We start from the raw sequence: 18,656 nt of genomic DNA, 5'->3' as shown, positions 1-18,656 counted from the left end.
GGCTACGGCCGAACGTGCCCGCTGACGGGGCGATTTTGGCTCGCAGCTCGAAAAATCGCTGCGAAAACTCTCCGGGAAGATCCGAACGGAATGAGCCGAAGTTGCGGCGACCGGATGAAAGAAGGGAACGGGGGCGGGGAAGGGATTTCGTTCAAAAACGAAAAAGGGGTGCAACACGAGGACTTCCCAGGGGGTCACCCATCCTAGTACTACTCTCGCCCAAGCACGCCTAACTGCGGAGTTCTGATGGGATCCGGTGCATTAGTGCTGGTATGATCGCACCCCATAGGCACTCCGCTTTCAATTCTTTTGTTCCATTTTTCTGCCCCGTCGGGCACTGCTCACTCTATCTCTGGCTTTCCCAGCCACGTCTCGCCGGCCGGACCCCGTATCCCGTTGGAGGGATGGCTACGGCCGAACGTGCCCGCTGACGGGGCTATTTTGGCTCGCAGCTCGAAAAATCGCTGCGAAAACTCTCCGGGAAGATCCGGACGGAATGAGCCGAAGTTGCGGCGACCGGATGAAAGAAGGGAACGGGGGGCGGGGAAGGGATTTCGTACAAAAACGAAAAAGGGGTGCAACACGACGACTTCCCAGGGGGTCACCCATCCTAGTACTACTCTCGCCCAAGCACGCCTAACTGCGGAGTTCTGATGGGATCCGGTGCATTAGTGCTGGTATGATCGCACCCCATAGGAACTCCGCTTTCAATTCTTTTGTTCCATTTTTCTGCCCCGTCGGGCACTGCTCACTCTATCTCTGGCTTTCCCAGCCACGTCTCGCCGGCCGGACCCCGTATCCCGTTGGAGGGATGGCTACGGCCGAACGTGCCCGCTGACGGGGCGATTTTGGCTCGCAGCTCGAAAAATCGCTGCGAAAACTCTCCGGGAAGATCCGAACGGAATGAGCCGAAGTTGCGGCGACCGGATGAAAGAAGGGAACGGGGGGCGGGGAAGGGATTTCGTTCAAAAACGAAAAAGGGGTGCAACACGAGGACTTCCCAGGGGGTCACCCATCCTAGTACTACTCTCGCCCAAGCACGCCTAACTGCGGAGTTCTGATGGGATCCGGTGCATTAGTGCTGGTATCATCGCACCCCATAGGCACTCCGCTTTCAATTCTTTTGTTCCATTTTTCTGCCCCGTCGGGCACTGCTCACTCTATCTCTGGCTTTCCCAGCCACGTCTCGCCGGCCGGACCCCGTATCCCGTTGGAGGGATGGCTACGGCCGAACGTGCCCGCTGACGGGGCTATTTTGGCTCGCAGCTCGAAAAATCGCTGCGAAAACTCTCCGGGAAGATCCGGACGGAATGAGCCGAAGTTGCGGCGACCGGATGAAAGAAGGGAACGGGGGGCGGGGAAGGGATTTCGTACAAAAACGAAAAAGGGGTGCAACACGACGACTTCCCAGGGGGTCACCCATCCTAGTACTACTCTCGCCCAAGCACGCCTAACTGCGGAGTTCTGATGGGATCCGGTGCATTAGTGCTGGTATGATCGCACCCCATAGGAACTCCGCTTTCAATTCTTTTGTTCCATTTTTCTGCCCCGTCGGGCACTGCTCACTCTATCTCTGGCTTTCCCAGCCACGTCTCGCCGGCCGGACCCCGTATCCCGTTGGAGGGATGTCTACGGCCGAACGTGCCCGCTGACGGGGCGATTTTGGCTCGCAGCTCGAAAAATCGCTGCGAAAACTCTCCGGGAAGATCCGAACGGAATGAGCCGAAGTTGCGGCGACCGGATGAAAGAAGGGAACGGGGGCGGGGAAGGGATTTCGTTCAAAAACGAAAAAGGGGTGCAACACGAGGACTTCCCAGGGGGTCACCCATCCTAGTACTACTCTCGCCCAAGCACGCCTAACTGCGGAGTTCTGATGGGATCCGGTGCATTAGTGCTGGTATGATCGCACCCCATAGGCACTCCGCTTTCAATTCTTTTGTTCCATTTTTCTGCCCCGTCGGGCACTGCTCACTCTATCTCTGGCTTTCCCAGCCACGTCTCGCCGGCCGGACCCCGTATCCCGTTGGAGGGATGGCTACGGCCGAACGTGCCCGCTGACGGGGGCTATTTTGGCTCGCAGCTCGAAAAATCGCTGCGAAAACTCTCCGGGAAGATCCGGACGGAATGAGCCGAAGTTGCGGCGACCGGATGAAAGAAGGGAACGGGGGGCGGGGAAGGGATTTCGTACAAAAACGAAAAAGGGGTGCAACACGACGACTTCCCAGGGGGTCACCCATCCTAGTACTACTCTCGCCCAAGCACGCCTAACCGCGGAGTTCTGATGGGATCCGGTGCATTAGTGCTGGTATGATCGCACCCCATAGGCACTCCGCTTTCAATTCTTTTGTTCCATTTTTCTGCCCCGTCGGGCACTGCTCACTCTATCTCTGGCTTTCCCAGCCACGTCTCGCCGGCCGGACCCCGTATCCCGTTGGAGGGATGGCTACGGCCGAACGTGCCCGCTGACGGGGCTATTTTGGCTCGCAGCTCGAAAAATCGCTGCGAAAACTCTCCGGGAAGATCCGGACGGAATGAGCCGAAGTTGCGGCGACCGGATGAAAGAAGGGAACGGGGGGCGGGGAAGGGATTTCGTACAAAAACGAAAAAGGGGTGCAACACGACGACTTCCCAGGGGGTCACCCATCCTAGTACTACTCTCGCCCAAGCACGCCTAACTGCGGAGTTCTGATGGGATCCGGTGCATTAGTGCTGGTATGATCGCACCCCATAGGAACTCCGCTTTCAATTCTTTTGTTCCATTTTTCTGCCCCGTCGGGCACTGCTCACTCTATCTCTGGCTTTCCCAGCCACGTCTCGCCGGCCGGACCCCGTATCCCGTTGGAGGGATGGCTACGGCCGAACGTGCCCGCTGACGGGGCGATTTTGGCTCGCAGCTCGAAAAATCGCTGCGAAAACTCTTCGGGAAGATCCGAACGGAATGAGCCGAAGTTGCGGCGACCGGATGAAAGAAGGGAACGGGGGCGGGGAAGGGATTTCGTTCAAAAACGAAAAAGGGGTGCAACACGAGGACTTCCCAGGGGGTCACCCATCCTAGTACTACTCTCGCCCAAGCACGCCTAACTGCGGAGTTCTGATGGGATCCGGTGCATTAGTGCTGGTATGATCGCACCCCATAGGCACTCCGCTTTCAATTCTTTTGTTCCATTTTTCTGCCCCGTCGGGCACTGCTCACTCTATCTCTGGCTTTCCCAGCCACGTCTCGCCGGCCGGACCCCGTATCCCGTTGGAGGGATGGCTACGGCCGAACGTGCCCGCTGACGGGGCTATTTTGGCTCGCAGCTCGAAAAATCGCTGCGAAATCTCTCCGGGAAGATCCGGACGGAATGAGCCGAAGTTGCGGCGACCGGATGAAAGAAGGGAACGGGGGGCGGGGAAGGGATTTCGTACGAAAACGAAAAAGGGGTGCAACACGAGGACTTCCCAGGGGGTCACCCATCCTAGTACTACTCTCGCCCAAGCACGCCTAACTGCGGAGTTCTAATGGGATCCGGTGCATTAGTGCTGGTATGATCGCACCCCATAGGCACTCCGCTTTCAATTCTTTTGTTCCATTTTTCTGCCCCGTCGGGCACTGCTCACTCTATCTCTGGCTTTCCCAGCCACGTCTCGCCGGCCGGACCCCGTATCCCGTTGGAGGGATGGCTACGGCCGAACGTGCCCGCTGACGGGGCTATTTTGGCTCGCAGCTCGAAAAATCGCTGCGAAAACTCTCCGGGAAGATCCGGACGGAATGAGCCGAAGTTGCGGCGACCGGATGAAAGAAGGGAACGGGGGGCGGGGAAGGGATTTCGTACAAAAACGAAAAAGGGGTGCAACACGACGACTTCCCAGGGGGTCACCCATCCTAGTACTACTCTCGCCCAAGCACGCCTAACCGCGGAGTTCTGATGGGATCCGGTGCATTAGTGCTGGTATGATCGCACCCCATAGGCACTCCGCTTTCAATTCTTTTGTTCCATTTTTCTGCCCCGTCGGGCACTGCTCACTCTATCTCTGGCTTTCCCAGCCACGTCTCGCCGGCCGGACCCCGTATCCCGTTGGAGGGATGGCTACGGCCGAACGTGCCCGCTGACGGGGCTATTTTGGCTCGCAGCTCGAAAAATCGCTGCGAAAACTCTCCGGGAAGATCCGGACGGAATGAGCCGAAGTTGCGGCGACCGGATGAAAGAAGGGAACGGGGGGCGGGGAAGGGATTTCGTACAAAAACGAAAAAGGGGTGCAACACGACGACTTCCCAGGGGGTCACCCATCCTAGTACTACTCTCGCCCAAGCACGCCTAACCGCGGAGTTCTGATGGGATCCGGTGCATTAGTGCTGGTATGATCGCACCCCATAGGCACTCCGCTTTCAATTCTTTTGTTCCATTTTTCTGCCCCGTCGGGCACTGCTCACTCTATCTCTGGCTTTCCCAGCCACGTCTCGCCGGCCGGACCCCGTATCCCGTTGGAGGGATGGCTACGGCCGAACGTGCCCGCTGACGGGGCTATTTTGGCTCGCAGCTCGAAAAATCGCTGCGAAAACTCTCCGGGAAGATCCGGACGGAATGAGCCGAAGTTGCGGCGACCGGATGAAAGAAGGGAACGGGGGGCGGGGAAGGGATTTCGTACAAAAACGAAAAAGGGGTGCAACACGACGACTTCCCAGGGGGTCACCCATCCTAGTACTACTCTCGCCCAAGCACGCCTAACTGCGGAGTTCTGATGGGATCCGGTGCATTAGTGCTGGTATGATCGCACCCCATAGGAACTCCGCTTTCAATTCTTTTGTTCCATTTTTCTGCCCCGTCGGGCACTGCTCACTCTATCTCTGGCTTTCCCAGCCACGTCTCGCCGGCCGGACCCCGTATCCCGTTGGAGGGATGGCTACGGCCGAACGTGCCCGCTGACGGGGCGATTTTGGCTCGCAGCTCGAAAAATCGCTGCGAAAACTCTCCGGGAAGATCCGGACGGAATGAGCCGAAGTTGCGGCGACCGGATGAAAGAAGGGAACGGGGGGCGGGGAAGGGATTTCGTACAAAAACGAAAAAGGGGTGCAACACGAGGACTTCCCAGGGGGTCACCCATCCTAGTACTACTCTCGCCCAAGCACGCCTAACTGCGGAGTTCTGATGGGAACCGGTGCATTAGTGCTGGTATGATCGCACCCCATAGGCACTCCGCTTTCAATTCTTTTGTTCCATTTTTCTGCCCCGTCGGGCACTGCTCACTCTATCTCTGGCTTTCCCAGCCACGTCTCGCCGGCCGGACCCCGTATCCCGTTGGAGGGATGGCTACGGCCGAACGTGCCCGCTGACGGGGCTATTTTGGCTCGCAGCTCGAAAAATCGCTGCGAAAACTCTCCGGGAAGATCCGGACGGAATGAGCCGAAGTTGCGGCGACCGGATGAAAGAAGGGAACGGGGGGCGGGGAAGGGATTTCGTACAAAAACGAAAAAGGGGTGCAACACGACGACTTCCCAGGGGGTCACCCATCCTAGTACTACTCTCGCCCAAGCACGCCTAACTGCGGAGTTCTGATGGGATCCGGTGCATTAGTGCTGGTATGATCGCACCCCATAGGCACTCCGCTTTCAATTCTTTTGTTCCATTTTTCTGCCTCGTCGGGCACTGCTCACTCTATCTCTGGCTTTCCCAGCCACGTCTCGCCGGCCGGACCCCGTATCCCGTTGGAGGGATGTCTACGGCCGAACGTGCCCGCTGACGGGGCTATTTTGGCTCGCAGCTCGAAAAATCGCTGCGAAAACTCTCCGGGAAGATCCGGACGGAATGAGCCGAAGTTGCGGCGACCGGATGAAAGAAGGGAACGGGGGGCGAGGAAGGGATTTCGTACAAAAACGAAAAAGGGGTGCAACACGACGACTTCCCAGGGGGTCACCCATCCTAGTACTACTCTCGCCCAAGCACGCCTAACTGCGGAGTTCTGATGGGATCCGGTGCATTAGTGCTGGTATGATCGCACCCCATAGGCACTCCGCTTTCAATTCTTTTGTTCCATTTTTCTGCCCCGTCGGGCACTGCTCACTCTATCTCTGGCTTTCCAAGCCACGTCTCGCCGGCCGGACCCCGTATCCCGTTGGAGGGATGGCTACGGCCGAACGTGCCCGCTGACGGGGCTATTTTGGCTCGCAGCTCGAAAAATCGCTGCGAAAACTCTCCGGGAAGATCCGGACGGAATGAGCCGAAGTTGCGGCGACCGGATGAAAGAAGGGAACGGGGGGCGGGGAAGGGATTTCGTACAAAAACGAAAAAGGGGTGCAACACGACGACTTCCCAGGGGGTCACCCATCCTAGTACTACTCTCGCCCAAGCACGCCTAACTGCGGAGTTCTGATGGGATCCGGTGCATTAGTGCTGGTATGATCGCACCCCATAGGAACTCCGCTTTCAATTCTTTTGTTCCATTTTTCTGCCCCGTCGGGCACTGCTCACTCTATCTCTGGCTTTCCCAGCCACGTCTCGCCGGCCGGACCCCGTATCCCGTTGGAGGGATGGCTACGGCCGAACGTGCCCGCTGACGGGGCGATTTTGGCTCGCAGCTCGAAAAATCGCTGCGAAAACTCTCCGGGAAGATCCGGACGGAATGAGCCGAAGTTGCGGCGACCGGATGAAAGAAGGGAACGGGGGCGGGGAAGGGATTTCGTTCAAAAACGAAAAAGGGGTGCAACACGAGGACTTCCCAGGGGGTCACCCATCCTAGTACTACTCTCGCCCAAGCACGCCTAACTGCGGAGTTCTGATGGGATCCGGTGCATTAGTGCTGGTATGATCGCACCCCATAGGCACTCCGCTTTCAATTCTTTTGTTCCATTTTTCTGCCCCGTCGGGCACTGCTCACTCTATCTCTGGCTTTCCCAGCCACGTCTCGCCGGCCGGACCCCGTATCCCGTTGGAGGGATGGCTACGGCCGAACGTGCCCGCTGACGGGGCTATTTTGGCTCGCAGCTCGAAAAATCGCTGCGAAAACTCTCCGGGAAGATCCGGACGGAATGAGCCGAAGTTGCGGCGACCGGATGAAAGAAGGGAACGGGGGGCGGGGAAGGGATTTCGTACAAAAACGAAAAAGGGGTGCAACACGAGGACTTCCCAGGGGGTCACCCATCCTAGTACTACTCTCGCCCAAGCACGCCTAACTGCGGAGTTCTGATGGGATCCGGTGCATTAGTGCTGGTATGATCGCACCCCATAGGCACTCCGCTTTCAATTCTTTTGTTCCATTTTTCTGCCCCGTCGGGCACTGCTCACTCTATCTCTGGCTTTCCCAGCCACGTCTCGCCGGCCGGACCCCGTATCCCGTTGGAGGGATGGCTACGGCCGAACGTGCCCGCTGACGGGGCGATTTTGGCTCGCAGCTCGAAAAATCGCTGCGAAAACTCTCCGGGAAGATCCGAACGGAATGAGCCGAAGTTGCGGCGACCGGATGAAAGAAGGGAACGGGGGGCGGGGAAGGGATTTCGTTCAAAAACGAAAAAGGGGTGCAACACGAGGACTTCCCAGGGGGTCACCCATCCTAGTACTACTCTCGCCCAAGCACGCCTAACTGCGGAGTTCTGATGGGATCCGGTGCATTAGTGCTGGTATGATCGCACCCCATAGGCACTCCGCTTTCAATTCTTTTGTTCCATTTTTCTGCCCCGTCGGGCACTGCTCACTCTATCTCTGGCTTTCCCAGCCACGTCTCGCCGGCCAGACCCCGTATCCCGTTGGAGGGATGGCTACGGCCGAACGTGCCCGCTGACGGGGCTATTTTGGCTCGCAGCTCGAAAAATCGCTGCGAAAACTCTCCGGGAAGATCCGGACGGAATGAGCCGAAGTTGCGGCGACCGGATGAAAGAAGGGAACGGGGAGCGGGGAAGGGATTTCGTACAAAAACGAAAAAGGGGTGCAACACGACGACTTCCCAGGGGGTCACCCATCCTAGTACTACTCTCGCCCAAGCACGCCTAACTGCGGAGTTCTGATGGGATCCGGTGCATTAGTGCTGGTATGATCGCACCCCATAGGCACTCCGCTTTCAATTCTTTTGTTCCATTTTTCTGCCCCGTCGGGCACTGCTCACTCTATCTCTGGCTTTCCCAGCCACGTCTCGCCGGCCGGACCCCGTATCCCGTTGGAGGGATGGCTACGGCCGAACGTGCCCGCTGACGGGGCTATTTTGGCTCGCAGCTCGAAAAATCGCTGCGAAAACTCTCCGGGAAGATCCGGACGGAATGAGCCGAAGTTGCGGCGACCGGATGAAAGAAGGGAACGGGGGGCGGGGAAGGGATTTCGTACAAAAACGAAAAAGGGGTGCAACACGAGGACTTCCCAGGGGGTCACCCATCCTAGTACTACTCTCGCCCAAGCACGCCTAACTGCGGAGTTCTGATGGGATCCGGTGCATTAGTGCTGGTATGATCGCACCCCATAGGAACTCCGCTTTCAATTCTTTTGTTCCATTTTTCTGCCCCGTCGGGCACTGCTCACTCTATCTCTGGCTTTCCCAGCCACGTCTCGCCGGCCGGACCCCGTATCCCGTTGGAGGGATGGCTACGGCCGAACGTGCCCGCTGACGGGGCGATTTTGGCTCGCAGCTCGAAAAATCGCTGCGAAAACTCTCCGGGAAGATCCGAACGGAATGAGCCGAAGTTGCGGCGACCGGATGAAAGAAGGGAACGGGGGCGGGGAAGGGATTTCGTTCAAAAACGAAAAAGGGGTGCAACACGAGGACTTCCCAGGGGGTCACCCATCCTAGTACTACTCTCGCCCAAGCACGCCTAACTGCGGAGTTCTGATGGGATCCGGTGCATTAGTGCTGGTATGATCGCACCCCATAGGCACTCCGCTTTCAATTCTTTTGTTCCATTTTTCTGCCCCGTCGGGCACTGCTCACTCTATCTCTGGCTTTCCCAGCCACGTCTCGCCGGCCGGACCCCGTATCCCGTTGGAGGGATGGCTACGGCCGAAAGTGCCCGCTGACGGGGCGATTTTGGCTCGCAGCTCGAAAAATCGCTGCGAAAACTCTCCGGGAAGATCCGGACGGAATGAGCCGAAGTTGCGGCGACCGGATGAAAGAAGGGAACGGGGGGCGGGGAAGGGATTTCGTTCAAAAACGAAAAAGGGGTGCAACACGAGGACTTCCCAGGGGGTCACCCATCCTAGTACTACTCTCGCCCAAGCACGCCTAACTGCGGAGTTCTGATGGGATCCGGTGCATTAGTGCTGGTATGATCGCACCCCATAGGCACTCCGCTTTCAATTCTTTTGTTCCATTTTTCTGCCCCGTCGGGCACTGCTCACTCTATCTCTGGCTTTCCCAGCCACGTCTCGCCGGCCGGACCCCGTATCCCGTTGGAGGGATGGCTACGGCCGAACGTGCCCGCTGACGGGGCGATTTTGGCTCGCAGCTCGAAAAATCGCTGCGAAAACTCTCCGGGAAGATCCGAACGGAATGAGCCGAAGTTGCGGCGACCGGATGAAAGAAGGGAACGGGGGCGGGGAAGGGATTTCGTTCAAAAACGAAAAAGGGGTGCAACACGAGGACTTCCCAGGGGGTCACCCATCCTAGTACTACTCTCGCCCAAGCACGCCTAACTGCGGAGTTCTGATGGGATCCGGTGCATTAGTGCTGGTATGATCGCACCCCATAGGCACTCCGCTTTCAATTCTTTTGTTCCATTTTTCTGCCCCGTCGGGCACTGCTCACTCTATCTCTGGCTTTCCCAGCCACGTCTCGCCGGCCGGACCCCGTATCCCGTTGGAGGGATGGCTACGGCCGAAAGTGCCCGCTGACGGGGCGATTTTGGCTCGCAGCTCGAAAAATCGCTGCGAAAACTCTCCGGGAAGATCCGAACGGAATGAGCCGAAGTTGCGGCGACCGGATGAAAGAAGGGAACGGGGGGCGGGGAAGGGATTTCGTTCAAAAACGAAAAAGGGGTGCAACACGAGGACTTCCCAGGGGGTCACCCATCCTAGTACTACTCTCGCCCAAGCACGCCTAACTGCGGAGTTCTGATGGGATCCGGTGCATTAGTGCTGGTATGATCGCACCCCATAGGCACTCCGCTTTCAATTCTTTTGTTCCATTTTTCTGCCCCGTCGGGCACTGCTCACTCTATCTCTGGCTTTCCCAGCCACGTCTCGCCGGCCAGACCCCGTATCCCGTTGGAGGGATGGCTACGGCCGAACGTGCCCGCTGACGGGGCTATTTTGGCTCGCAGCTCGAAAAATCGCTGCGAAAACTCTCCGGGAAGATCCGGACGGAATGAGCCGAAGTTGCGGCGACCGGATGAAAGAAGGGAACGGGGAGCGGGGAAGGGATTTCGTACAAAAACGAAAAAGGGGTGCAACACGACGACTTCCCAGGGGGTCACCCATCCTAGTACTACTCTCGCCCAAGCACGCCTAACTGCGGAGTTCTGATGGGATCCGGTGCATTAGTGCTGGTATGATCGCACCCCATAGGCACTCCGCTTTCAATTCTTTTGTTCCATTTTTCTGCCCCGTCGGGCACTGCTCACTCTATCTCTGGCTTTCCCAGCCACGTCTCGCCGGCCGGACCCCGTATCCCGTTGGAGGGATGGCTACGGCCGAAAGTGCCCGCTGACGGGGCGATTTTGGCTCGCAGCTCGAAAAATCGCTGCGAAAACTCTCCGGGAAGATCCGAACGGAATGAGCCGAAGTTGCGGCGACCGGATGAAAGAAGGGAACGGGGGGCGGGGAAGGGATTTCGTTCAAAAACGAAAAAGGGGTGCAACACGAGGACTTCCCAGGGGGTCACCCATCCTAGTACTACTCTCGCCCAAGCACGCCTAACTGCGGAGTTCTGATGGGATCCGGTGCATTAGTGCTGGTATGATCGCACCCCATAGGCACTCCGCTTTCAATTCTTTTGTTCCATTTTTCTGCCCCGTCGGGCACTGCTCACTCTATCTCTGGCTTTCCCAGCCACGTCTCGCCGGCCGGACCCCGTATCCCGTTGGAGGGATGGCTACGGCCGAACGTGCCCGCTGACGGGGCGATTTTGGCTCGCAGCTCGAAAAATCGCTGCGAAAACTCTCCGGGAAGATCCGAACGGAATGAGCCGAAGTTGCGGCGACCGGATGAAAGAAGGGAACGGGGGCGGGGAAGGGATTTCGTTCAAAAACGAAAAAGGGGTGCAACACGAGGACTTCCCAGGGGGTCACCCATCCTAGTACTACTCTCGCCCAAGCACGCCTAACTGCGGAGTTCTGATGGGATCCGGTGCATTAGTGCTGGTATGATCGCACCCCATAGGCACTCCGCTTTCAATTCTTTTGTTCCATTTTTCTGCCCCGTCGGGCACTGCTCACTCTATCTCTGGCTTTCCCAGCCACGTCTCGCCGGCCGGACCCCGTATCCCGTTGGAGGGATGGCTACGGCCGAAAGTGCCCGCTGACGGGGCGATTTTGGCTCGCAGCTCGAAAAATCGCTGCGAAAACTCTCCGGGAAGATCCGAACGGAATGAGCCGAAGTTGCGGCGACCGGATGAAAGAAGGGAACGGGGGGCGGGGAAGGGATTTCGTACAAAAACGAAAAAGGGGTGCAACACGAGGACTTCCCAGGGGGTCACCCATCCTAGTACTACTCTCGCCCAAGCACGCCTAACTGCGGAGTTCTGATGGGATCCGGTGCATTAGTGCTGGTATGATCGCACCCCATAGGCACTCCGCTTTCAATTCTTTTGTTCCATTTTTCTGCCCCGTCGGGCACTGCTCACTCTATCTCTGGCTTTCCCAGCCACGTCTCGCCGGCCGGACCCCGTATCCCGTTGGAGGGATGGCTACGGCCGAAAGTGCCCGCTGACGGGGCGATTTTGGCTCGCAGCTCGAAAAATCGCTGCGAAAACTCTCCGGGAAGATCCGAACGGAATGAGCCGAAGTTGCGGCGACCGGATGAAAGAAGGGAACGGGGGGCGGGGAAGGGATTTCGTTCAAAAACGAAAAAGGGGTGCAACACGAGGACTTCCCAGGGGGTCACCCATCCTAGTACTACTCTCGCCCAAGCACGCCTAACTGCGGAGTTCTGATGGGATCCGGTGCATTAGTGCTGGTATGATCGCACCCCATAGGCACTCCGCTTTCAATTCTTTTGTTCCATTTTTCTGCCCCGTCGGGCACTGCTCACTCTATCTCTGGCTTTCCCAGCCACGTCTCGCCGGCCGGACCCCGTATCCCGTTGGAGGGATGGCTACGGCCGAACGTGCCCGCTGACGGGGCGATTTTGGCTCGCAGCTCGAAAAATCGCTGCGAAAACTCTCCGGGAAGATCCGAACGGAATGAGCCGAAGTTGCGGCGACCGGATGAAAGAAGGGAACGGGGGCGGGGAAGGGATTTCGTTCAAAAACGAAAAAGGGGTGCAACACGAGGACTTCCCAGGGGGTCACCCATCCTAGTACTACTCTCGCCCAAGCACGCCTAACTGCGGAGTTCTGATGGGATCCGGTGCATTAGTGCTGGTATGATCGCACCCCATAGGCACTCCGCTTTCAATTCTTTTGTTCCATTTTTCTGCCCCGTCGGGCACTGCTCACTCTATCTCTGGCTTTCCCAGCCACGTCTCGCCGGCCGGACCCCGTATCCCGTTGGAGGGATGGCTACGGCCGAAAGTGCCCGCTGACGGGGCGATTTTGGCTCGCAGCTCGAAAAATCGCTGCGAAAACTCTCCGGGAAGATCCGAACGGAATGAGCCGAAGTTGCGGCGACCGGATGAAAGAAGGGAACGGGGGGCGGGGAAGGGATTTCGTACAAAAACGAAAAAGGGGTGCAACACGACGACTTCCCAGGGGGTCACCCATCCTAGTACTACTCTCGCCCAAGCACGCCTAACTGCGGAGTTCTGATGGGATCCGGTGCATTAGTGCTGGTATGATCGCACCCCATAGGCACTCCGCTTTCAATTCTTTTGTTCCATTTTTCTGCCCCGTCGGGCACTGCTCACTCTATCTCTGGCTTTCCCAGCCACGTCTCGCCGGCCGGACCCCGTATCCCGTTGGAGGGATGGCTACGGCCGAAAGTGCCCGCTGACGGGGCGATTTTGGCTCGCAGCTCGAAAAATCGCTGCGAAAACTCTCCGGGAAGATCCGAACGGAATGAGCCGAAGTTGCGGCGACCGGATGAAAGAAGGGAACGGGGGGCGGGGAAGGGATTTCGTTCAAAAACGAAAAAGGGGTGCAACACGAGGACTTCCCAGGGGGTCACCCATCCTAGTACTACTCTCGCCCAAGCACGCCTAACTGCGGAGTTCTGATGGGATCCGGTGCATTAGTGCTGGTATGATCGCACCCCATAGGCACTCCGCTTTCAATTCTTTTGTTCCATTTTTCTGCCCCGTCGGGCACTGCTCACTCTATCTCTGGCTTTCCCAGCCACGTCTCGCCGGCCGGACCCCGTATCCCGTTGGAGGGATGGCTACGGCCGAACGTGCCCGCTGACGGGGCGATTTTGGCTCGCAGCTCGAAAAATCGCTGCGAAAACTCTCCGGGAAGATCCGGACGGAATGAGCCGAAGTTGCGGCGACCGGATGAAAGAAGGGAACGGGGAGCGGGGAAGGGATTTCGTACAAAAACGAAAAAGGGGTGCAACACGAGGACTTCCCAGGGGGTCACCCATCCTAGTACTACTCTCGCCCAAGCACGCCTAACTGCGGAGTTCTGATGGGATCCGGTGCATTAGTGCTGGTATGATCGCACCCCATAGGCACTCCGCTTTCAATTCTTTTGTTCCATTTTTCTGCCCCGTCGGGCACTGCTCACTCTATCTCTGGCTTTCCCAGCCACGTCTCGCCGGCCGGACCCCGTATCCCGTTGGAGGGATGGCTACGGCCGAACGTGCCCGCTGACGGGGCTATTTTGGCTCGCAGCTCGAAAAATCGCTGCGAAAACTCTCCGGGAAGATCCGGACGGAATGAGCCGAAGTTGCGGCGACCGGATGAAAGAAGGGAACGGGGGGCGGGGAAGGGATTTCGTTCAAAAACGAAAAAGGGGTGCAACACGACGACTTCCCAGGGGGTCACCCATCCTAGTACTACTCTCGCCCAAGCACGCCTAACTGCGGAGTTCTGATGGGATCCGGTGCATTAGTGCTGGTATGATCGCACCCCATAGGAACTCCGCTTTCAATTCTTTTGTTCCATTTTTCTGCCCCGTCGGGCACTGCTCACTCTATCTCTGGCTTTCCCAGCCACGTCTCGCCGGCCGGACCCCGTATCCCGTTGGAGGGATGGCTACGGCCGAACGTGCCCGCTGACGGGGCGATTTTGGCTCGCAGCTCGAAAAATCGCTGCGAAAACTCTCCGGGAAGATCCGAACGGAATGAGCCGAAGTTGCGGCGACCGGATGAAAGAAGGGAACGGGGGCGGGGAAGGGATTTCGTTCAAAAACGAAAAAGGGGTGCAACACGAGGACTTCCCAGGGGGTCACCCATCCTAGTACTACTCTCGCCCAAGCACGCCTAACTGCGGAGTTCTGATGGGATCCGGTGCATTAGTGCTGGTATGATCGCACCCCATAGGCACTCCGCTTTCAATTCTTTTGTTCCATTTTTCTGCCCCGTCGGGCACTGCTCACTCTATCTCTGGCTTTCCCAGCCACGTCTCGCCGGCCGGACCCCGTATCCCGTTGGAGGGATGGCTACGGCCGAAAGTGCCCGCTGACGGGGCGATTTTGGCTCGCAGCTCGAAAAATCGCTGCGAAAACTCTCCGGGAAGATCCGAACGGAATGAGCCGAAGTTGCGGCGACCGGATGAAAGAAGGGAACGGGGGGCGGGGAAGGGATTTCGTACAAAAACGAAAAAGGGGTGCAACACGAGGACTTCCCAGGGGGTCACCCATCCTAGTACTACTCTCGCCCAAGCACGCCTAACTGCGGAGTTCTGATGGGATCCGGTGCATTAGTGCTGGTATGATCGCACCCCATAGGCACTCCGCTTTCAATTCTTTTGTTCCATTTTTCTGCCCCGTCGGGCACTGCTCACTCTATCTCTGGCTTTCCCAGCCACGTCTCGCCGGCCGGACCCCGTATCCCGTTGGAGGGATGGCTACGGCCGAACGTGCCCGCTGACGGGGCGATTTTGGCTCGCAGCTCGAAAAATCGCTGCGAAAACTCTCCGGGAAGATCCGAACGGAATGAGCCGAAGTTGCGGCGACCGGATGAAAGAAGGGAACGGGGGCGGGGGAGGGATTTCGTTCAAAAACGAAAAAGGGGTGCAACACGAGGACTTCCCAGGGGGTCACCCATCCTAGTACTACTCTCGCCCAAGCACGCCTAACTGCGGAGTTCTGATGGGATCCGGTGCATTAGTGCTGGTATGATCGCACCCCATAGGCACTCCGCTTTCAATTCTTTTGTTCCATTTTTCTGCCCCGTCGGGCACTGCTCACTCTATCTCTGGCTTTCCCAGCCACGTCTCGCCGGCCGGACCCCGTATCCCGTTGGAGGGATGGCTACGGCCGAACGTGCCCGCTGACGGGGCGATTTTGGCTCGCAGCTCGAAAAATCGCTGCGAAAACTCTCCGGGAAGATCCGAACGGAATGAGCCGAAGTTGCGGCGACCGGATGAAAGAAGGGAACGGGGGCGGGGAAGGGATTTCGTTCAAAAACGAAAAAGGGGTGCAACACGAGGACTTCCCAGGGGGTCACCCATCCTAGTACTACTCTCGCCCAAGCACGCCTAACTGCGGAGTTCTGATGGGATCCGGTGCATTAGTGCTGGTATGATCGCACCCCATAGGCACTGCTTTCAATTCTTTTGTTCCATTTTTCTGCCCCGTCGGGCACTGCTCACTCTATCTCTGGCTTTCCCAGCCACGTCTCGCCGGCCGGACCCCGTATCCCGTTGGAGGGATGGCTACGGCCGAACGTGCCCGCTGACGGGGCTATTTTGGCTCGCAGCTCGAAAAATCGCTGCGAAAACTCTCCGGGAAGATCCGGACGGAATGAGCCGAAGTTGCGGCGACCGGATGAAAGAAGGGAACGGGGGGCGGGGAAGGGATTTCGTACAAAAACGAAAAAGGGGTGCAACACGACGACTTCCCAGGGGGTCACCCATCCTAGTACTACTCTCGCCCAAGCACGCCTAACTGCGGAGTTCTGATGGGATCCGGTGCATTAGTGCTGGTATGATCGCACCCCATAGGAACTCCGCTTTCAATTCTTTTGTTCCATTTTTCTGCCCCGTCGGGCACTGCTCACTCTATCTCTGGCTTTCCCAGCCACGTCTCGCCGGCCGGACCCCGTATCCCGTTGGAGGGATGGCTACGGCCGAACGTGCCCGCTGACGGGGCGATTTTGGCTCGCAGCTCGAAAAATCGCTGCGAAAACTCTCCGGGAAGATCCGAACGGAATGAGCCGAAGTTGCGGCGACCGGATGAAAGAAGGGAACGGGGGCGGGGGAGGGATTTCGTTCAAAAACGAAAAAGGGGTGCAACACGAGGACTTCCCAGGGGGTCACCCATCCTAGTACTACTCTCGCCCAAGCACGCCTAACTGCGGAGTTCTGATGGGATCCGGTGCATTAGTGCTGGTATGATCGCACCCCATAGGCACTCCGCTTTCAATTCTTTTGTTCCATTTTTCTGCCCCGTCGGGCACTGCTCACTCTATCTCTGGCTTTCCCAGCCACGTCTCGCCGGCCGGACCCCGTATCCCGTTGGAGGGATGGCTACGGCCGAACGTGCCCGCTGACGGGGCGATTTTGGCTCGCAGCTCGAAAAATCGCTGCGAAAACTCTCCGGGAAGATCCGAACGGAATGAGCCGAAGTTGCGGCGACCGGATGAAAGAAGGGAACGGGGGCGGGGAAGGGATTTCGTTCAAAAACGAAAAAGGGGTGCAACACGAGGACTTCCCAGGGGGTCACCCATCCTAGTACTACTCTCGCCCAAGCACGCCTAACTGCGGAGTTCTGATGGGATCCGGTGCATTAGTGCTGGTATGATCGCACCCCATAGGCACTGCTTTCAATTCTTTTGTTCCATTTTTCTGCCCCGTCGGGCACTGCTCACTCTATCTCTGGCTTTCCCAGCCACGTCTCGCCGGCCGGACCCCGTATCCCGTTGGAGGGATGGCTACGGCCGAACGTGCCCGCTGACGGGGCTATTTTGGCTCGCAGCTCGAAAAATCGCTGCGAAAACTCTCCGGGAAGATCCGGACGGAATGAGCCGAAGTTGCGGCGACCGGATGAAAGAAGGGAACGGGGGGCGGGGAAGGGATTTCGTACAAAAACGAAAAAGGGGTGCAACACGACGACTTCCCAGGGGGTCACCCATCCTAGTACTACTCTCGCCCAAGCACGCCTAACTGCGGAGTTCTGATGGGATCCGGTGCATTAGTGCTGGTATGATCGCACCCCATAGGAACTCCGCTTTCAATTCTTTTGTTCCATTTTTCTGCCCCGTCGGGCACTGCTCACTCTATCTCTGGCTTTCCCAGCCACGTCTCGCCGGCCGGACCCCGTATCCCGTTGGAGGGATGGCTACGGCCGAACGTGCCCGCTGACGGGGCGATTTTGGCTCGCAGCTCGAAAAATCGCTGCGAAAACTCTCCGGGAAGATCCGAACGGAATGAGCCGAAGTTGCGGCGACCGGATGAAAGAAGGGAACGGGGGGCGGGGAAGGGATTTCGTTCAAAAACGAAAAAGGGGTGCAACACGAGGACTTCCCAGGGGGTCACCCATCCTAGTACTACTCTCGCCCAAGCACGCCTAACTGCGGAGTTCTGATGGGATCCGGTGCATTAGTGCTGGTATGATCGCACCCCATAGGCACTCCGCTTTCAATTCTTTTGTTCCATTTTTCTGCCCCGTCGGGCACTGCTCACTCTATCTCTGGCTTTCCCAGCCACGTCTCGCCGGCCAGACCCCGTATCCCGTTGGAGGGATGGCTACGGCCGAACGTGCCCGCTGACGGGGCTATTTTGGCTCGCAGCTCGAAAAATCGCTGCGAAAACTCTCCGGGAAGATCCGGACGGAATGAGCCGAAGTTGCGGCGACCGGATGAAAGAAGGGAACGGGGAGCGGGGAAGGGATTTCGTACAAAAACGAAAAAGGGGTGCAACACGACGACTTCCCAGGGGGTCACCCATCCTAGTACTACTCTCGCCCAAGCACGCCTAACTGCGGAGTTCTGATGGGATCCGGTGCATTAGTGCTGGTATGATCGCACCCCATAGGCACTCCGCTTTCAATTCTTTTGTTCCATTTTTCTGCCCCGTCGGGCACTGCTCACTCTATCTCTGGCTTTCCCAGCCACGTCTCGCCGGCCGGACCCCGTATCCCGTTGGAGGGATGGCTACGGCCGAACGTGCCCGCTGACGGGGCTATTTTGGCTCGCAGCTCGAAAAATCGCTGCGAAAACTCTCCGGGAAGATCCGGACGGAATGAGCCGAAGTTGCGGCGACCGGATGAAAGAAGGGAACGGGGGGCGGGGAAGGGATTTCGTACAAAAACGAAAAAGGGGTGCAACACGACGACTTCCCAGGGGGTCACCCATCCTAGTACTACTCTCGCCCAAGCACGCCTAACTGCGGAGTTCTGATGGGATCCGGTGCATTAGTGCTGGTATGATCGCACCCCATAGGAACTCCGCTTTCAATTCTTTTGTTCCATTTTTCTGCCCCGTCGGGCACTGCTCACTCTATCTCTGG

At 57.8% G+C, this 18,656-nt stretch overlaps 46 non-coding genes across 46 annotated transcripts; all 46 read right to left on the bottom strand.

The window, feature by feature from the left end:
• Positions 1-165: 165 nt before the first annotated feature.
• LOC131305280 (5S ribosomal RNA) lies at positions 166-284 on the bottom strand. Its single transcript, XR_009192872.1, has one exon. It is a non-coding gene; the product is annotated as a 5S ribosomal RNA (ribosomal RNA).
• A 288-nt stretch (positions 285-572) lies between these two features.
• LOC131305591 (5S ribosomal RNA) lies at positions 573-691 on the bottom strand. Its single transcript, XR_009193165.1, has one exon. It is a non-coding gene; the product is annotated as a 5S ribosomal RNA (ribosomal RNA).
• Positions 692-979: 288 nt separating this feature from the next.
• On the bottom strand, positions 980-1,098 carry LOC131305530 (5S ribosomal RNA). Its single transcript, XR_009193108.1, has one exon. It is a non-coding gene; the product is annotated as a 5S ribosomal RNA (ribosomal RNA).
• Positions 1,099-1,386: 288 nt separating this feature from the next.
• Positions 1,387-1,505, bottom strand: LOC131305590 (5S ribosomal RNA). Its single transcript, XR_009193164.1, has one exon. It is a non-coding gene; the product is annotated as a 5S ribosomal RNA (ribosomal RNA).
• A 287-nt stretch (positions 1,506-1,792) lies between these two features.
• Positions 1,793-1,911, bottom strand: LOC131305279 (5S ribosomal RNA). The gene has a single exon (XR_009192871.1). It is a non-coding gene; the product is annotated as a 5S ribosomal RNA (ribosomal RNA).
• A 289-nt stretch (positions 1,912-2,200) lies between these two features.
• On the bottom strand, positions 2,201-2,319 carry LOC131305698 (5S ribosomal RNA). The gene has a single exon (XR_009193269.1). It is a non-coding gene; the product is annotated as a 5S ribosomal RNA (ribosomal RNA).
• Positions 2,320-2,607: 288 nt separating this feature from the next.
• On the bottom strand, positions 2,608-2,726 carry LOC131305589 (5S ribosomal RNA). The gene has a single exon (XR_009193163.1). It is a non-coding gene; the product is annotated as a 5S ribosomal RNA (ribosomal RNA).
• A 287-nt stretch (positions 2,727-3,013) lies between these two features.
• LOC131305278 (5S ribosomal RNA) lies at positions 3,014-3,132 on the bottom strand. The gene has a single exon (XR_009192870.1). It is a non-coding gene; the product is annotated as a 5S ribosomal RNA (ribosomal RNA).
• Positions 3,133-3,420: 288 nt separating this feature from the next.
• On the bottom strand, positions 3,421-3,539 carry LOC131305499 (5S ribosomal RNA). Its single transcript, XR_009193078.1, has one exon. It is a non-coding gene; the product is annotated as a 5S ribosomal RNA (ribosomal RNA).
• Positions 3,540-3,827: 288 nt separating this feature from the next.
• Positions 3,828-3,946, bottom strand: LOC131305697 (5S ribosomal RNA). Its single transcript, XR_009193268.1, has one exon. It is a non-coding gene; the product is annotated as a 5S ribosomal RNA (ribosomal RNA).
• A 288-nt stretch (positions 3,947-4,234) lies between these two features.
• LOC131305696 (5S ribosomal RNA) lies at positions 4,235-4,353 on the bottom strand. The gene has a single exon (XR_009193267.1). It is a non-coding gene; the product is annotated as a 5S ribosomal RNA (ribosomal RNA).
• A 288-nt stretch (positions 4,354-4,641) lies between these two features.
• Positions 4,642-4,760, bottom strand: LOC131305587 (5S ribosomal RNA). The gene has a single exon (XR_009193161.1). It is a non-coding gene; the product is annotated as a 5S ribosomal RNA (ribosomal RNA).
• A 288-nt stretch (positions 4,761-5,048) lies between these two features.
• LOC131305659 (5S ribosomal RNA) lies at positions 5,049-5,167 on the bottom strand. The gene has a single exon (XR_009193232.1). It is a non-coding gene; the product is annotated as a 5S ribosomal RNA (ribosomal RNA).
• Positions 5,168-5,455: 288 nt separating this feature from the next.
• LOC131305586 (5S ribosomal RNA) lies at positions 5,456-5,574 on the bottom strand. The gene has a single exon (XR_009193160.1). It is a non-coding gene; the product is annotated as a 5S ribosomal RNA (ribosomal RNA).
• Positions 5,575-5,862: 288 nt separating this feature from the next.
• LOC131305585 (5S ribosomal RNA) lies at positions 5,863-5,981 on the bottom strand. Its single transcript, XR_009193159.1, has one exon. It is a non-coding gene; the product is annotated as a 5S ribosomal RNA (ribosomal RNA).
• Positions 5,982-6,269: 288 nt separating this feature from the next.
• On the bottom strand, positions 6,270-6,388 carry LOC131305584 (5S ribosomal RNA). The gene has a single exon (XR_009193158.1). It is a non-coding gene; the product is annotated as a 5S ribosomal RNA (ribosomal RNA).
• A 287-nt stretch (positions 6,389-6,675) lies between these two features.
• On the bottom strand, positions 6,676-6,794 carry LOC131305277 (5S ribosomal RNA). Its single transcript, XR_009192869.1, has one exon. It is a non-coding gene; the product is annotated as a 5S ribosomal RNA (ribosomal RNA).
• Positions 6,795-7,082: 288 nt separating this feature from the next.
• Positions 7,083-7,201, bottom strand: LOC131305275 (5S ribosomal RNA). The gene has a single exon (XR_009192868.1). It is a non-coding gene; the product is annotated as a 5S ribosomal RNA (ribosomal RNA).
• A 288-nt stretch (positions 7,202-7,489) lies between these two features.
• LOC131305274 (5S ribosomal RNA) lies at positions 7,490-7,608 on the bottom strand. The gene has a single exon (XR_009192867.1). It is a non-coding gene; the product is annotated as a 5S ribosomal RNA (ribosomal RNA).
• Positions 7,609-7,896: 288 nt separating this feature from the next.
• On the bottom strand, positions 7,897-8,015 carry LOC131305583 (5S ribosomal RNA). The gene has a single exon (XR_009193157.1). It is a non-coding gene; the product is annotated as a 5S ribosomal RNA (ribosomal RNA).
• Positions 8,016-8,303: 288 nt separating this feature from the next.
• LOC131305273 (5S ribosomal RNA) lies at positions 8,304-8,422 on the bottom strand. The gene has a single exon (XR_009192866.1). It is a non-coding gene; the product is annotated as a 5S ribosomal RNA (ribosomal RNA).
• Positions 8,423-8,709: 287 nt separating this feature from the next.
• Positions 8,710-8,828, bottom strand: LOC131305272 (5S ribosomal RNA). Its single transcript, XR_009192865.1, has one exon. It is a non-coding gene; the product is annotated as a 5S ribosomal RNA (ribosomal RNA).
• A 288-nt stretch (positions 8,829-9,116) lies between these two features.
• On the bottom strand, positions 9,117-9,235 carry LOC131305271 (5S ribosomal RNA). The gene has a single exon (XR_009192864.1). It is a non-coding gene; the product is annotated as a 5S ribosomal RNA (ribosomal RNA).
• Positions 9,236-9,522: 287 nt separating this feature from the next.
• Positions 9,523-9,641, bottom strand: LOC131305270 (5S ribosomal RNA). Its single transcript, XR_009192863.1, has one exon. It is a non-coding gene; the product is annotated as a 5S ribosomal RNA (ribosomal RNA).
• A 288-nt stretch (positions 9,642-9,929) lies between these two features.
• Positions 9,930-10,048, bottom strand: LOC131305268 (5S ribosomal RNA). The gene has a single exon (XR_009192861.1). It is a non-coding gene; the product is annotated as a 5S ribosomal RNA (ribosomal RNA).
• Positions 10,049-10,336: 288 nt separating this feature from the next.
• Positions 10,337-10,455, bottom strand: LOC131305582 (5S ribosomal RNA). Its single transcript, XR_009193156.1, has one exon. It is a non-coding gene; the product is annotated as a 5S ribosomal RNA (ribosomal RNA).
• Positions 10,456-10,743: 288 nt separating this feature from the next.
• On the bottom strand, positions 10,744-10,862 carry LOC131305267 (5S ribosomal RNA). Its single transcript, XR_009192860.1, has one exon. It is a non-coding gene; the product is annotated as a 5S ribosomal RNA (ribosomal RNA).
• Positions 10,863-11,149: 287 nt separating this feature from the next.
• On the bottom strand, positions 11,150-11,268 carry LOC131305266 (5S ribosomal RNA). The gene has a single exon (XR_009192859.1). It is a non-coding gene; the product is annotated as a 5S ribosomal RNA (ribosomal RNA).
• Positions 11,269-11,556: 288 nt separating this feature from the next.
• LOC131305265 (5S ribosomal RNA) lies at positions 11,557-11,675 on the bottom strand. Its single transcript, XR_009192858.1, has one exon. It is a non-coding gene; the product is annotated as a 5S ribosomal RNA (ribosomal RNA).
• Positions 11,676-11,963: 288 nt separating this feature from the next.
• Positions 11,964-12,082, bottom strand: LOC131305264 (5S ribosomal RNA). Its single transcript, XR_009192857.1, has one exon. It is a non-coding gene; the product is annotated as a 5S ribosomal RNA (ribosomal RNA).
• A 287-nt stretch (positions 12,083-12,369) lies between these two features.
• LOC131305263 (5S ribosomal RNA) lies at positions 12,370-12,488 on the bottom strand. Its single transcript, XR_009192856.1, has one exon. It is a non-coding gene; the product is annotated as a 5S ribosomal RNA (ribosomal RNA).
• Positions 12,489-12,776: 288 nt separating this feature from the next.
• LOC131305581 (5S ribosomal RNA) lies at positions 12,777-12,895 on the bottom strand. Its single transcript, XR_009193155.1, has one exon. It is a non-coding gene; the product is annotated as a 5S ribosomal RNA (ribosomal RNA).
• A 288-nt stretch (positions 12,896-13,183) lies between these two features.
• On the bottom strand, positions 13,184-13,302 carry LOC131305262 (5S ribosomal RNA). The gene has a single exon (XR_009192855.1). It is a non-coding gene; the product is annotated as a 5S ribosomal RNA (ribosomal RNA).
• Positions 13,303-13,590: 288 nt separating this feature from the next.
• LOC131305261 (5S ribosomal RNA) lies at positions 13,591-13,709 on the bottom strand. The gene has a single exon (XR_009192854.1). It is a non-coding gene; the product is annotated as a 5S ribosomal RNA (ribosomal RNA).
• A 288-nt stretch (positions 13,710-13,997) lies between these two features.
• LOC131305580 (5S ribosomal RNA) lies at positions 13,998-14,116 on the bottom strand. Its single transcript, XR_009193154.1, has one exon. It is a non-coding gene; the product is annotated as a 5S ribosomal RNA (ribosomal RNA).
• Positions 14,117-14,403: 287 nt separating this feature from the next.
• On the bottom strand, positions 14,404-14,522 carry LOC131305259 (5S ribosomal RNA). Its single transcript, XR_009192853.1, has one exon. It is a non-coding gene; the product is annotated as a 5S ribosomal RNA (ribosomal RNA).
• A 288-nt stretch (positions 14,523-14,810) lies between these two features.
• Positions 14,811-14,929, bottom strand: LOC131305258 (5S ribosomal RNA). Its single transcript, XR_009192852.1, has one exon. It is a non-coding gene; the product is annotated as a 5S ribosomal RNA (ribosomal RNA).
• Positions 14,930-15,216: 287 nt separating this feature from the next.
• Positions 15,217-15,335, bottom strand: LOC131305256 (5S ribosomal RNA). Its single transcript, XR_009192850.1, has one exon. It is a non-coding gene; the product is annotated as a 5S ribosomal RNA (ribosomal RNA).
• Positions 15,336-15,622: 287 nt separating this feature from the next.
• Positions 15,623-15,741, bottom strand: LOC131305255 (5S ribosomal RNA). Its single transcript, XR_009192849.1, has one exon. It is a non-coding gene; the product is annotated as a 5S ribosomal RNA (ribosomal RNA).
• A 286-nt stretch (positions 15,742-16,027) lies between these two features.
• Positions 16,028-16,146, bottom strand: LOC131305578 (5S ribosomal RNA). Its single transcript, XR_009193153.1, has one exon. It is a non-coding gene; the product is annotated as a 5S ribosomal RNA (ribosomal RNA).
• Positions 16,147-16,433: 287 nt separating this feature from the next.
• LOC131305254 (5S ribosomal RNA) lies at positions 16,434-16,552 on the bottom strand. Its single transcript, XR_009192848.1, has one exon. It is a non-coding gene; the product is annotated as a 5S ribosomal RNA (ribosomal RNA).
• Positions 16,553-16,839: 287 nt separating this feature from the next.
• Positions 16,840-16,958, bottom strand: LOC131305253 (5S ribosomal RNA). Its single transcript, XR_009192847.1, has one exon. It is a non-coding gene; the product is annotated as a 5S ribosomal RNA (ribosomal RNA).
• Positions 16,959-17,244: 286 nt separating this feature from the next.
• Positions 17,245-17,363, bottom strand: LOC131305577 (5S ribosomal RNA). Its single transcript, XR_009193152.1, has one exon. It is a non-coding gene; the product is annotated as a 5S ribosomal RNA (ribosomal RNA).
• Positions 17,364-17,651: 288 nt separating this feature from the next.
• LOC131305252 (5S ribosomal RNA) lies at positions 17,652-17,770 on the bottom strand. Its single transcript, XR_009192846.1, has one exon. It is a non-coding gene; the product is annotated as a 5S ribosomal RNA (ribosomal RNA).
• Positions 17,771-18,058: 288 nt separating this feature from the next.
• LOC131305575 (5S ribosomal RNA) lies at positions 18,059-18,177 on the bottom strand. The gene has a single exon (XR_009193150.1). It is a non-coding gene; the product is annotated as a 5S ribosomal RNA (ribosomal RNA).
• A 288-nt stretch (positions 18,178-18,465) lies between these two features.
• Positions 18,466-18,584, bottom strand: LOC131305574 (5S ribosomal RNA). The gene has a single exon (XR_009193149.1). It is a non-coding gene; the product is annotated as a 5S ribosomal RNA (ribosomal RNA).
• Positions 18,585-18,656: the final 72 nt, after the last annotated feature.

Source organism: Rhododendron vialii, chromosome 10a (assembly GCF_030253575.1).
Source record: "Rhododendron vialii isolate Sample 1 chromosome 10a, ASM3025357v1".
Classification (NCBI taxonomy): Eukaryota; Viridiplantae; Streptophyta; class Magnoliopsida; order Ericales; family Ericaceae; genus Rhododendron; species Rhododendron vialii.
Note: the sequence above shows the minus strand (reverse complement) of the source record. Positions and strands in the feature narration are given on the sequence as shown.